The sequence below is a fragment of the Nomascus leucogenys genome, chromosome 7b, assembly GCF_006542625.1.
Source record: "Nomascus leucogenys isolate Asia chromosome 7b, Asia_NLE_v1, whole genome shotgun sequence".
Classification (NCBI taxonomy): Eukaryota; Metazoa; Chordata; class Mammalia; order Primates; family Hylobatidae; genus Nomascus; species Nomascus leucogenys.
The window spans coordinates 43,833,127-43,848,406 of record NC_044387.1 but is presented as its reverse complement, the minus strand read 5'-3'; the positions used below and the strand labels follow the sequence as shown (position 1 = coordinate 43,848,406).

The 15,280-nt window shown below is 41.5% G+C and overlaps 1 long non-coding RNA gene across 1 annotated transcript in view; it reads left to right on the top strand.

Annotated features, from left to right (window-relative positions):
• The first annotated feature begins 276 nt into the window (after positions 1 to 276).
• Positions 277 to 15,280, top strand: part of LOC105738170 — a 49,397-nt gene continuing 34,393 nt past the window's right edge. The window contains exon 1 of the long non-coding RNA XR_004030943.1: positions 277 to 502. This is a non-coding gene — a long non-coding RNA (uncharacterized LOC105738170). The remainder of the gene's footprint in view (positions 503 to 15,280) is intronic.

Here is a 15,280-nt window from a genome sequence, read left to right as displayed (position 1 = left end):
AGCTTCCAGGTCCAATGACCTTCCCTCTAAGGGTGGTAATAGCACTCCATGCTTAGCAATCACTATTCCTTTTAACCCAGTACATCTTTGCAAATTAGCCCTTTTTGAAACTCTTCAGTTTCCCTCATTTGACTGCATCACTTTTTTCTCATGGAAACCCTGACTTGGGGATTATTGTTTAGGGAGAGTTTCCCCAGTATTTTTACAGAGCTAACAGGAAGTTAATTTGCCTACCCTTTATACACCTCAGTTAGATCAGCTTTTGTCTGGAAAGGAGCCTTGCAGGGCTTGGCTTTGTAGCCTGTTGGGATGATCATCCCTCCAGTGTGATGACTAAGGGTTGTGTCCAGTTAGTGCACTAGCAACTGAAGTTAGGAAGGCTCGGGTGGACGCTGCCAACCAGCAATCCAATTTGCCTGATGGCCAACCCTTTGACCGCTGGGAGCCTGGGGTTTTCTGAATCAGACAACTTCCAGACTTCACATGTGCTGCCAAGCACAAGGTATGAAAAAGGTTTCTTTTCTTTAGATTCTGCTTTTTCACTAAAGCTCCATCTTTATCCAATTAATTAGAGAAATGTTACTGAAAGCATAGTCTGGGGACCACTGCTGGTATGCACACTGGTGGAGCTGGCACCAGAATAAGTTCACTACGTTCCACTGACAGGATTTTTTTTTTTTTTCTCGGTAGCAAGATTTTTTGATGACTTGTTGATTTACGATTTCACAAGCTTTTTTTCTCATCACAGATGAGGAACAAATATTTATCAACCTGGTATTTGGGTACTTGCAGTAACACTGAATTAGAGGACTGTGAAATCAGGCCTAGGCAATAAACTAGTTCAGCATTTCCCATGTTGTGCTCCATGGAATCCTAATCTTATGACAGCCGGTCTATTAAGAGGAGGAAATGCTTAGAGAGTCACAAAGGACATGACCATGTTCATGGCTCTGATAAGTCCTGCAGTTAAAGAGTGTGCTTATTTTTGTTCAGCACAGAATTTCCCATACTTATTTAAAATGATTATGTTATGTCATGGCTATTGCCACTTGTGAAATGAGTGTTCTGTGGAACGAACGCTGTTGGCAAGGAAATGCTTCAGGAAGTGCTCAGCCAGAGGACCTCTAGAGTCTCTTGGGAAGATATTTATCTTCTCAGGGCCCCTGTTTCCTTAACTGTCAATTAATGTCTACCATCTGACTAGTGGTAAGCATTTTCATATGCATGTCCTCAATGACACTCAGGGTTATCCTGTGAGAAGTCGTGCAGGAATGGTACATCCCAGTCCTTCAATTACAGGAGTAATTGAAGGGTCAGACAGATGATGTGACTTACTCAAAGTCACACAACTTGTAAAAGGTGAAACTAGAATTTGACACTCAGGTCTTCAAATTTTAAAATCTATTATTTCCTACTATACTGCATTGAATCTTTGAGCTGGAAGGACTCTTAGTGGATAATATGTCTAATCAGGAAAGTAATACTCTAGCAAAGGAGGGATTCAATGTGAATTCAGTGCTGGTCATTTAACTCTTAGCTGAAGTTCAAACCTGCTTCTTTACATCATTTTGACATCTTCCTCTTGTTATGGTCAAAGAGAGCTTTCCAATGTCCTATGCGCTCACCATCTCAGGGAATGGGTCACATTGTCATATTCATCTTCTGAAGTGAGTAGAAGATGGCCTGCCACAAACGTTGGACCTCTGGGTTTGTTCACAGAACGAGGCAATGACACTGGGGAGACAGGAGGGCACTCTATATTTACATTCTGTATTTCTGAGTCAAGAAAAAGGAGTGTGGGATTTAACAGCACTTGGCTAAAACAATTAAGTCACAGCCTATCTTCTTGTGGTCAACTAAAAGAAAAGAAAAGAAAGTGAGATTATTTTTGTGTTTTTAAAAACAAAGGCTAAGAAATAATCTGGTAACAATGTTCTCCATTCTGTATGTGTGTGTTTCTAACTAGTTTTTAAAATTCTAACTATTCATTAATTCATTCGTTTATTCATTCAGTAAGCTTTTCTTGGGTACTACTCTGGGCCAGGCAATGTGCTAAGGGTTGAGGAAACAGAATGAATAAAATTAATTTGTCACCCAAGTCAAACATAAATCATCATTACCATCACAACAAATATTGAGCATCTTCTATAAAAGGGGCCAGTACTGGGCACTTCCGGGATCTATAATAAGACATAGCAAGGCAGGGTCCTTGTCCTCCAAGAGTTCAGTCTCCTTGAGGAAATAGCTATGCCCATAAAAGGCTAAGCATCATTGTGCAATGCTGAGTGCCAGCCCAGTAGCGAAGAATAAGAGTAACCAGCATTCCAGGGATAAGAAGTCACTCTTGGTCCAGGCAGGTGGGAGCTGTCAGAGTGGCAAAATTGTGGTCAAAGCTAATAATAACTCTATTATAAACCACAGCATTGCAAGGAAGAAGGAGTAATTTTTCTGAGAAAATGAAATCTTTTTGGTTTAAATTGATCTCACGGAAATAAATCTGGCACTTAAAAGAGTTTCGGGTTTCATTTATGTCATGAGGGTCCATTTGCTGGTGACTAGTTCCCGAAATAAAGAACTCGTCTCTCTAGGCTGGAGTAATCTTGAATCTGAGAGATGAAAGTTCATTATTCTTTTGAAAGTTAGTCAACATTAATTGTGTTTGGCACTTTTTAGGTAAGGAAAATTATCCTACGCCAGATGGTTACAATTACGTTGTTATATCTGAGAGGCTTTTCTCATGTAATTACCATGTGCTGGCTCTCTAACTACAAGGAGGGCCTGAATTTTCTTCCTGTCACTGAAAATGATGTCTCTACTATATTGAAAAAATAGTGGACTTTCTTATCCTCAAAGAAGGTATCAAAACTGGTAAGCTATGAAGAACTTAAAAATACCATTGACGATATAGATATTTCTACAGCTTTATTTTAAAAGTTTAGGTATCATATCCTATTGGATTTAGAGAAATTTTGGTAATTTGATATAAAATCTTATGTTTATGTTGTTACATTCCAAGTAGAAAATCAGATCCATGCTTAGTATGGGTTTTAAATTTTATTTATTCTAAATTCTTAGAAAAATGCACAACTAATATATGACTTACTTGACCTCAACTTCAATGAGCAAAAGAAGCTTGCAAATTTAAGGTATTTAATAAAATGCCTCCCCACCTACCTTGAATTCTCATAGAAAATACCACAGGGTTTGACTATAAACAAGAAACACTAGAGGTTTCTTCCTTCCCAATAAGGACAGTTTTTAAAAAGCTGGGTGAAATAATTTTCTTACATTTTTTCTCTTAAAAAATCCAAGAGTTAATAAGATAGTGAAGATTTAATTTACAACAGTACAGAAGACAAAATCCCAGGAAGGTAAGTTGAGCACACAAAGCTACTTTGACCCCAATAGCATTTTCCAAACCTGAAGAAATATGCAAAACTGAGGTGCCGTCTTGGTGGCCTCACAAAGCAAGTAGGAAAAAAGTAAAAGCCTGGGTCCACCCATGGTGGGGAGTCCATTCTTTCCATAGGTATTAAACTGGGATCCAAGGTCTATGCCCTCAGGGAAATGGAAAGCCTAAAGGAAAACAACTTTTGCTTGGATTTGCAGCCCAGGTTTGCATCAACTGGATGGTCCAAGGAGCCTCAAGCCTTGAACTTAGACTAAGCAGATCCCTTACTGGTAACTCTCCGGGAGCAAATAAGAATGGCCTCCAGAGAAAAATTCTGTCGTCTCAGAGTTTAATCACTCTCAAATTATTTTTCAAATACAACAACCAGTCTACAGTCAAATATGACTTGTTGCATAAACATGACAACGTAAATGAGAACCAGCAGAAAAAAATAGACAATAGAACAAGACTGTAAAGACCTAAAATGTTAGAATTATAAGATACAGACTACAAAATGTTTATTATGTTTAAAGAAATAAACATGTTTCCAAGGAATGAGAAACTACAAAAAGTCCAATAGCACCACCCAACTTTTGTAAAAACAAACAAACAATATGCCTTTAAACACTTCCAAACACATTTCAACAGAAAAAGTGAGGCCAGTGATGGCCATGGAGAGTCCCATGGCCAAAGTCACATACACTTCCTGGGGTGACCAGTATCCAATGACTGATCAATACTGGTTATGAAGTCCTGGCCAATTCCTGGTCACCACAGCTGCATAAGTTATCCCATCCTCAAACTCCCTGTGAGTTGCCCGACACTTCTGTTGAGTCTCATTGGATGATAAGCTGTGGTTGTTGCTTGGGCACGTTAGCTCCTCGTGGCAAGGGACAGGTAGGTATGGAGAAGAATCACCATCTTGGTAGAAGTAATTGACTCCTGCTGTTATGCAATAGGGGCACAGAGGAATACAGTTAGCACCCAGTTGATTCCCCTGGGTGCCTCCTGGTATTCCTTTCCTTAATTGTGACAGTGAATGGTCAAATGCAGCAACCTGGCTTGTGAAAGGCATGGTGATCAGGGGCTCAGACCCTTCCAAGTCTGACTCACAGGACCACATAAGCCAGTGAGTCCATAGAGATGTTAGAGAAATCCAGAATGGAGAGAAAAGGAGGGACCTGATGAGTGTTTGTTTTGGCCTGGAGAACATTGGCAGCTGTAGTTCATCCCACTAACCTTATTCTCCTAAATTTCCCTCTGGAAGAGAGGCCCACTAAAATCCTGGAGGCATTGCTCCCAGAACCTGTTTGAAGCACTGGGTCCAAGTAGTGCAATGTGTGGATTATGATGGATGTGGTTATTGTCAACCTAGATCACCCTTTAGGATTTGAGGCACTTCCAAACTGATGAGATGACCCTGAGCCACGTAGCCTAAGGACTCACTTCCTTCCTGGATGGCTCATATCCAGGGACTAATCAACATGGGGACATAATATCCCCTTTCTCTCCTCTTCTCCATATGGGGCACCTCTGAAGATGATTTCACCTTCAGAACTCCCTGCAGGGTTGACTGTGTCTTCCACTGAGATATCCAGCATCACAGTTCAACTATGCCCAGTCCTACTTTCTTCTCTTCTCTTACACATGTTCAATCCCCAAAGCACTCCTGTGTAAACCTCCTGTGTTCAAGTCTGTTATTCAGGAGACCCAGCCTATGACACTCGGATCTTCATTGAGTTGAGCCTCTGTACCTTACTGGGGTCCAGATATTTCTTCTTCAGACATCCTCTAATTTTAAGAACCTTATCTAAGGGACAGGAAGTCTTTGTTCTTTCTGACAATCTGGACAAGCTTTCAGGACGTTTCCTAGAAATCACTCTGCAAGGAGCATCAGGACTCCTGATATTTGATATATGCCCTACCAAACTCATCCCAGCTCTTCCCATATTTGACAATGACTTCGGAGAAACCAACAAAGTCTAGATTCTTAGGAGGGGGAAGCTAGTGCCTCTCCCTCTTCACAGCTGAAAACACTCAATCGATTCAAAGTATTTGCATTTTAACTTTAAGAACCCAGGCCATTTATCTTAATGATAGTGGGCCACTCTAATGCCAGCAGTATCTACAACGAGGTAGAAATTGTAGGAATAGCACTAAAATAGGGACATGGGGGACAACCTGCTGCCTATCCCATGGAGAGTTTCAGATGTGGTGCCCCTAGAGAAGGCCACTGTATGACCAAGTTGCTTTAGTTAAAATCACTAAGTGACTAAGGGTCACTTACTATGAGGGTCGGTAGAGACAAAGTTTTATTCCTTCCCCACAACAATGCCCCATTCCCCAAACCACTGAAAATAGACTCTGATTAAATTAGCCTGTATTCGAGGACACTCACACATTGGTATCATTTTGAGGTTAACGTAATCAAGCAGAAACCTCAGCTGTGGGAACCATTTTAATGCAGAGCCCATTTGTACTTGTCCCCTCCAGATCAACCTAAATGCAATTTCTTGGCATTAGGTTCTTTGCTGCTTTGCAAATAAGCTTTTTGATTTTTTTATTTTAACAACACTAAATGTAGAAACATCTATTTTTAACAAGAAAAATAGACACTCTTAAAAACAGAGCGGGCTATTTTTTGGTTTTGGGAGTGGAGGTAGATGAACAGTGGGGAAGTTTAACCGACCGTGGCCTATTTTACTGGTTCCAGTATAACATAAGTGTTTTCAGTTATGAGCTACCTTGATGGATTTATTTACCCTTAGATGTTTTTATTGGTTTGGGGAGCCACGGGGTTAAAGGAAAAGAGGGAACAAGGAAGTTAAAGCCTTTGAGAGAACACAACCAGTGGTGTCATCCAGGCATCCCAGCATTAAAACTAAATAGGATTCTGTTAAGTTTCCCTGTAAATTGGTTACTTGGAACCCAGAGCCCTGGAGAAAGAGACTTGCCCAGGCTACCAGTCAAAGAAAGACATACGCATATGGATTCCCTGCCATTAATGCGAGGGGGAAAGTCTACTAGGATTGTAAATGATCTAAGTGCTTAATGCACTTTCTTGGCAGATGCGAAGCAAAATTGTTTCCTCAAATTCAGGCCTCAGAGGCTGTGAGCCAAGCAGTTGTCAGTGGGTCTTGTAGTTAGTAGATACTTCTTCCTCTCCCCACACCGACCCTTATTGGGCCGTCCTTTCCCAGCTCTAAAGCTGAGAACCCTGCCCTTTTGTGCTCCTCTGGCCTCGGCCTGCTGGCAGCAGCAGCTCCGCATTTCTGCCTGGAGGGCAAGAAAAGGAGTGGCTTGAGGGTGAGGGGACTCACAGAGTTGGAGGGGTGTGCCACTTTGCCCATTTGCTTATTTCATCAGTGATTGGTTTTTCTTTCATGAGAGAGGGAAAAATGAGAGGAGAGAGTGAAGGTAAAAAGGAAGTTCTGCAGCCCTCGAAGAATGTCTGAGGGACATTCTGATTCAGGAGTTTATAGCTTGGGCAGGGTTGGCACTGATACTCACATGATGCATAAGAACCAGGCTGATGAGTTGAAAATTAGCTTCTGTTTTGATTTTGTCCCAGAATACGAAAACATTCACTTTCCTTGATAGAAAGCAGAGTTGAGAAGACTTTCTATCTGGCAATATTTATAAACTTTATGGGATCCTTTACATAATGAGATGAAACAAAGTTTTATTATCTTAATGGCTGTTGCTTAGAAATGTTTTGGGACCCCGAGGGCTTGGGTGTTTCTTGGCCACAAAACTTCAAAGCATAATGTAAAACTGGCTTGCACTGGATATGAGAGAAATTCACATTTTGCTTTGAGGATAAAGTGAGAAGATAGACAAGAAGAGAAGAAGTGCAAGGAGGAGGGAGACAGAGCATGGAGCCAAGTGGACAGAGGAGAGGACCAGGTGCGGGTACCGGCAGGTGAAGCACACAGTCATGGGGGCGGCTGAGGCTGTGGGAGAGGCATGGTAAGGTTGCTCTTCCACATGAAGTTCCTTGCCTTGCTGTGTCATGAGACTCCATTTCTGCTCCAGAATCATCCATAAAGACTCCTCTGTTCATATTTTCTTTTCCGGGAACTCAGAAAGGGGGCAGGTGTTCTGTAATATGGTCCTCATGGTATAGCACACATGTGGGACAAGCTTAGCAGGAGGACCTCATGAGAAAGTGGGGACTCATGGGACTCATGGGCTCCTGCCAGTGGTGGATTTGGGAGAGCAGGATTGAGTTAATTTGATCCAGATCTCCAAGGGCAAGGGACTCAGTACACAACTTTTGAGTAATAAAGATGATGGAAAGTAAGATATCATTTGGTAAAATCTGCATGACGTCCCAAACAGTAGGATCCAGAGTACATGGGAACACTCTTTCTCTTCCAATGCATTTAGGTTTGCAGTTTCATCAGTGCTGGGCTCTGCCTGGCACAGAGTAGAAGCAAACTGACCCCGCTCTCAAGTGAGGGTGGATATGTAAATAAATGAATACAAGAAGACGAGTACACTGATACAGCAATGAGGAAAAATGCAGCATTTGTGGAAGGCAGGTCATGCCTTATCAGGTATAAAAACACTACAGTGGACCTCAGCCTTGATGGGTCAACCCTTCTTAGTGTGAATTTTGTTAACAGCCTGTGTCTGAAGTACCTTTCTAGGCGCTGCAACTTTGAGAGTTTCCCTTCAGGACTCTATGTTAAAACAAACAAACCCAAACAAAAATCACTTCTGTATTTCCATGGAAGTGATTTTTAAAGAAAAACAAATAATAAAAATGCATGACTCTTGGGTTGCCATATCGGGCAAAAATAAAAGAAATAGTGCCTAGAAAGGGATTGTGAAGGCAGTGGCACCCTCTGCGAATGACACCTGTTGCTACAGGTGCGGGATTTCTGGGGGAAGAAGAGGATTTCTTCCTGACAGGCAGGTCCACAGTGCAGCGCAGCCCATGCTGATACAACCTGGAGCATCTCACCATTAAGGGAAATTCCACATTAGGGAACGTGGACATTTAGAGATTTTTTTTTCCTATTCTTCTGACATTTATACCTTGCATACTTTTGCTTTAGAAGATATAATTGACATAATTTTTTAAATGGCTTGCTGTGTGCTATGATGACAAGACAGGATTTAGAGTCAAAATTCCTGGATTTTTATCCCGACCTCTTAACAAACCAGTTGCCAGAACTCATACAAGCCACCGCTTTGTGAGGCCTCAATTTCCTCATCTATAAAACAGGCTGCTAATAACATCTGACATTTTCACAAGAGCCTTTCTCTGGCTCAATGCTAAGTGTCATGCAATTGACCGTCTTTAAATCACACCTCCTAGACCTTGGGAGAGCAGTTTGTTAGTTTATTATTTATGTAATCCTCTCTGTCTTTCTGAACACTTTCTATGCTTCAGGCACCGTACCCAGTGTTTGAGTTGATTGTCTTCTTTCTTTTCACCACCACTCTATGAATTTGGCACTATCACGACCCCATTTTTACAACCAGGGACACTGGGGCTGAGAGGCCAAACAGTTGGCCGTGATCACCCAGCTGAGATCCTGGCCTGACCCAGAGCCCACACCTCAGAACCCCCTCCAGGAAGCAGCCAGCTAGTTCTGCATCTGTCTTGAGTTTCTGTCTAAAGCTGTCCTTACCCCTCCTCCTTCTGCCTGGAAAGAAGACAGAAGTTGCCCAGCGCCATTCAACCACCTACATTTACTGTAACTATGTCACCAGCATCTCTACTTTCTGAAACCTCTGTGTGGTATCATCTTGGGCCCTCAGTGCATAGATTTGCTACAGAACCCCCGAGCATCCTTCAGTGTTTGGAGAGTTCCGTGTGATGAATGGTACCATTGGTCTTTGTGTATTTGGCGCTGGAGCCCCTGATGTTGATTAGACCAGGGCTGATGAGCTGCTTGGCTCCTGCCCAGCTGGCAAGCGCTAGCCCCCACTTCTCACACCTAATTGAAGCAACACAGCCCAGGCTCTCCAAGACCACTCGCTGCCAAATGATGAAAAATCCTCTGACTTCCCTCCTGATTGTTTTCAAATTAAAAGGTACTTTGGGGACAACTGAAATTCCCCCAAGTGCTTGTCTGAGCAATTTTGGCAGCTTCTCCCAAAGTGCTCTGGCTCCCAGCACAACCACCCATCCTCAGACTCTCCACCTAATGCAGGGCCCAGGCCCCGTCTGTTTTCTGAGCTCAGGCCCTGAGCACTGTGCCAGCTCCTTGCCTGCTGGGGGCTTCCACCTGCCCCAGTGGAACTGATACCTTTGCCTCACATTGATATGTGGAAAGAAGAGCAAGGGGAAGGGCCCTGGAATCTGCTCTGGGCTTCTGGGGGAGCAGCTTCTAGTACCCCAGCTGAGGAGCACACCCATCAGCACTGGGCATGGGATGCTTGGGGGCCTTTGCTTAGTCCTATCTGTCAGGGAGGACCCTCACTGATTGAGGGATGCACAGAATCATTAGTTTTCCTCCCCACCTGCAAGGATCAGATCCACAGAGAGTTAGAGCTGAAAGGGGCACAGAGGAGCTTGCTTTTCTCATTCAACCTTATGTTTTGAGATTTATATCTGTAGATACGTGCATCTCTTTATCAATTTTAACTGCTGTAGCTGTGTCCATTGTGAATATGCTGCCATTTATTTATTTATTTTTCTGTTGATGTACATTTATTTTCAATTTTTTACAATTATGAATGTACCACAAATGAACTTTCTCATAAATGTGTCTTTATATGTGTATGGGAGTCTTTGAGGGGTAGATAAATAGAATGAAATTTCTGGATCTAAGAGTAGGCACATCTTTATCTTTCTGTGTTGTCAAATTCTTCTCCAAATTGATTGCACCAATTTGGACCACCTCCCACATTGTGTAAGAGTTATTGTTTCACACTCATTAGATTGACAAAAGTGAAAAAGTCTAACATCCCCTAGTATTGGAAATATCATGGGGAAATGGGAGCTCATGGCTGTTTTAATTTGCATTTTCCTACTCTTAGTTGATTTCACATTCTGGTTTCTGTGTGTGTGTGTGTATATGTTTGTGTGTGTGTGTGTGTTGCTGGTTTATATCCATTGCCCATTTTTCTATTGAATATTTTGACTTTTTATCCTACTGATTTGTAGAAATTCTTTTTATGTGTTGGATACTTTTCCTTTGATGATTACATGAAGATCAGTTATCTTCCCCCAGTCAGTGGCTGGTTTTTCACTCAGATTACATTAAATTTTAAAACTTACAACAACAAAAACACTATAAGTAATCTTTTGCTTTGCAGGTGCTGCTTTCGTGACTTATGGAAAAAATCCCTCTCTACTTTGAGATCATATTCTTCTTTTTTTATATACAGTTGTAATCTGATCTGGGCTGAAAAACGAAGTATAGCAGTTTAAATAGCAGGAAGTAGTCAACAACTCATTATAAAAGCAAGAGAAAACACGGAAATGTGCATCAGAAAGTCCCATCAGTTTCTTCCAAGTGTTTAACCTTGAGAAGATCACTGAACTTCTCTGTAAAGCAGGCAATATGTGTCCCTGTGTTTCTCACTGGTTGGTTGGGAAGCCCTGAACACATATCAAGTAGGGTTGCTATTCATGTGGCCTGCCCTCAGCTGCTACTGTAGTCTTGTCCTCTGGGATTTTCTGGACTTGTAAAACCTCAAGCTGCAGTTAAAACACCATCCTCCACACCCTAGGCCAGAATGCCTGGGCTCACTTGGGTGACTCAGCTGAGACATGGCAAAAAAACACTCAAAACTTTGAATCTGAGCCGGATTCTTTCATTCAAGTAAGGGCCAGTTGACAGAGCCCCTCCAAGGGAGATGGTGCTTGGAGTAGGGAGGTAGGAAAAGGTTGATATGGTTTGGCTCTGTGTCTTCACCCAAATCTCATCTCCTGTTAGGGAGGGGCCTGGTGGGAGGTGATTGGATCACGGGGGCAGTTTCCTCCATGCTATTCTCATGATAGTGAATGAGTTCTCACAAGATCTGATGGTTTTAAAGTGTGGCACTTCCCCCCTTGCTCTTTCTCTCTACTGCTACCATGTAAGATGTGCCTTGCTGCCTGTCACCATTTTAAGTTTCCTGAGGCCTCCCCAGCCATGCAGAACTATGAGTCAATTAAATCTCTTTCATTTGTAACTTACCCAGTCTCAGGTAGCTCTTTGTAGCAGTGTGAAAATGGACTAATACAGGGGTCCACAGTGAAGTCCTGGATTCCTCAGAGGGAAAAGTGTGGAGAGATGAAATAGTCCACACTGTCTCCCTCAGTCACATTCCTGTAGGTTTTCTGGAGTAACTGATCAGGAATAAGTCTAGGAAAATCAGAAATAGAAGAGATGAAATTTATTTTGAACTGAACTTCAGTTTTGCTATTCTGCAACTCTTAGCTCCTTTTTTGATGCTCTTTCTCTTTCTCCCATGTCATGCTCATAGTACCCCCACCCCCGCCACCAATCTCTTCTATTCTGCCTACCAAAACTTGTACTTGGAACAGCATCTGGCCTAGAAGGCCTCGATAAATGTGGCCATTATTAGCAAAGAATAAAGGAGTGGCATCCTTTTGTAATTTACTTTACATGTAGGTACTATGATCATCACCCCCATTTTACAGATGAAGAAACTGAAGAAAAAGAGGATACATTACCAGCCAAGTTCATGGAAATATTAATTAAAGAAGCAGATTCACATTAAGGGGGAGCCCACACTCTAAACAACTCTGGCTTCTCAGGCCATGTTGACCTGCAGGTGCCTAGTTCCCTCCTAGGGAAATGGGTGAGTTATCCTTAGTGGAGTCCTCTCTTGGGATGTGTGTGTGTGTGTGTTGTGTGTATTCAAACAGAGGAACAGGGATGAAGGGAGATGAGAGAGCAGTGAAGACAGAATTTGAGAATGTGGGCTCTCTACGGGTCAGCTTTGAAAAAGAATTTTTAAAAATAATGGGAAAAGAAAGGCTTTATCTTATTTAAAAGGCATTCTTTAAAAATAACCATCACCCACAATAACAACAGATAAGGAGAAGGCAGTAGCTACTGACGGATTTCAGAAAAACTTGGGAAAATGTTTAGGAACAGGGAGTCCATCTACATGCCCCTACTGAATCTACCCACATTCATATCACCAGCCAGTTGTGAGCAATTGCCCCAGAGCCTCTCTGCAGGGAGCCCTAAATGACCAGAAGACAGATGGAAGAGCAAGCTCCTCCTGCCCTGGGTTCAGTGGTTCAGATGGTAGTCGCTGGTTCTAGAATCCTCGTCAGGAACTCCTAAATGAGAAGGAGCCAAAATCCATTTCCAGCTGAGTGATTCCAGGCTCTGGAAGGTGGGAAGTTTGAGGGGAAGGAGGAGCCTCACCAACTCTTAAATCTATCCCAAGACTCTAACTCTTGCCTTTCCCATGTAAAGACCCATAACAGAGAGCATCACAACATGGAAGAGAGAAAACATCCACCTCAGCCTAGAGAAAGCTTGATTTAGAGATCACAAAACAATTGTGTGTGTGTGTGTGTGTTTCTTTTTAACACCACTATAGTTGAATTCTGACTCATTTTATAATGTGGGTGTTCATTCAATATTTTAAAGTTTAAAAACCAGTGAGTGGGGCTTCAGGTTTTCAGTCCAGCACATAAGGAGCTTAGAATTCATCACTCCATCCTAATAATAAGCAAAAAGCTGAACTAGCTGAAAAATTAGCAGCTCTTCTTAGGTCTGCCAAAGAAGTGAGGTCACAAGGAAAACCACTGTACCCAAAATTAAAGAGACAGACAAACATCTACAGAGAATCACAACTTATTGTGGCAGAAATCCAGAGGTAGAAACCTCCATAGGAATCAGTTCTGGGTAGAGAAACGTGAACTGTAGTCGATAAATTGCTGTAGACTAGATGTGAACAAGTCTGAAGATTAAAACTCCAGGAGGACCCCGTCGTGAAGGAGGTGGCACACTTTCATGAGTTTTACCTCCAGGAGCTCTACCAAGTTATCACTGTAAATATCAGAGAAAAATCCTCTGGGCTTCTGGTCAGGGAAGGGGAAAGGGAACCATTTTAACATATACCAGAGCATTTTGTTCTTCTTAACAAGGCCTGTGCCCAGGAGAAGTTATTGTACTAGAGCCTCACTTGCTGTGGTTTTATAAGAGCCTAAACCTACTGGAAGAAGGAAAATAAGTCAACTCTAGCCAGCTCTAGCCTTCCGCTTGGAGAAAGGGAAACATACAACTACAGTTCTTTCTAGCCTTTCACATGCAGTGAGGTAATTACCCAACTCCAGCTCACTGTAGCCTTCCTTGTGGAAGAAAAATACCCAACTTCAGTTCTTTCTAGCCTTTCATATGGGGGAAAAGAATTACTCAACTCTAACCCACTCTTCCCCACTGGAAGAGTGGAAAAAAAAAAAGAGAGAAAAACTAAGAAGTACTGGCAAAGTTCACAGTCTAGGGTCACAGACTCACCAAAAGACTGAGACCTAATCATAGGGCTGTAAAATACTTCCCCTCCCCTCACACCTTACCACTACCTTACTAAAGACCTACCTACCATACTTTCCTTTACCCAGCACACTGTGTCCCTTTTTCAAGAAAAAATTACAAGGCATTCTAAAAACCAAAATACACAGCTTGAAAAGACTAAATAAGCAATGGAACAAAAGTCAGATATGGCAAGAATGTTGAAATTATCAGATTCAAAATGTTTTAACCCTATGACTAATATGCTAAGAGCTTTCCTGGAAAAACTAGACAACATGCAAGGACAAGTGGACGATCTATGCAAAGGGATGGAAATTCTAAGAAAAAACAAAAAGAAGTTCTAGAGGAAAAAACATTGTACAAGGAATGAAGAATGCCTTTGATGGACTCATTAGTGGACTGAACACAGCTAAGGAAAAAAATCTCTGAGCTTGAGGATATGACAATAGAAATTTCTAAAACTGAAAAGCAGAGATTAAAAAAAACCGGGCGGCGGGGGAACCTAACAAAATATCCGAGAACTGTGGGGACAACTACAAAAGGAGTTATTTATGTGTACATAAATAACTAAAACAAATTAAAGAAATACCAGATGGAGAAGAATGAGAAAGGGGAATAGAAAAAATATTTGAAGCAATGGTGACTGAGGGATTCACCCAAATTAGTCAAACACCAAACCACAGATCCAGAAAGCTCAGAAAACATGAGGCAGGAAAAATAAAACATACAAACAAACAAACAAACAAACAACCCAACTACATCTAGGCATATCATATTCAACTTCAGAAAATCAAGGATAAAGAAAAAAAATCTTGAAAGAAGCCAATGGGAAAATACATCTTACCTATGGAGTAGCAAAGATAAGAATTACATATGACTTCTCCTCAGAAACCATGCAAGCAAGAGGAGAGTAGAATAAAATATTTAAAATGCTGGGAAAAATGACCAGCTTGGATTTCTGTATCCTGTGAAATTATCCTTCAAAAGTAAGAGAGAAATAAAACCTCTCTCAGGAAAAAAAAAAAAAAAAACAGAGGGAGTTTGTTGCTAGCAGATACGTTTTGCAAGAAAAGTTAAGAGAAGCTCTTGAGAAAAAATGAAAATAATAAATGTCAGAAACTCAGGTTTCCAAAGAAAGAAAGAGCATCAAAGAATAAGTAAAGGCAAACAAAATGAAAACTTTTATTTTTCTTATTCTTAATTGATCTAACAGATAACAATTTGCTCAAAATAATAGAAATAATGTATTCAATAGGTATGCATATATCCACAAGTGAAATGAACTACAGCAATGATATAAGGGATGGGAGCAACGAATTAGGAGCATTTTCTTATAAGATATTAGTACTACCTGTGAATTGGTATAGTGTTATTTCAAAGTGGACTTAAATTAGTTGTAAACTTCAAACTCTAGAGCAACCACTAAAAA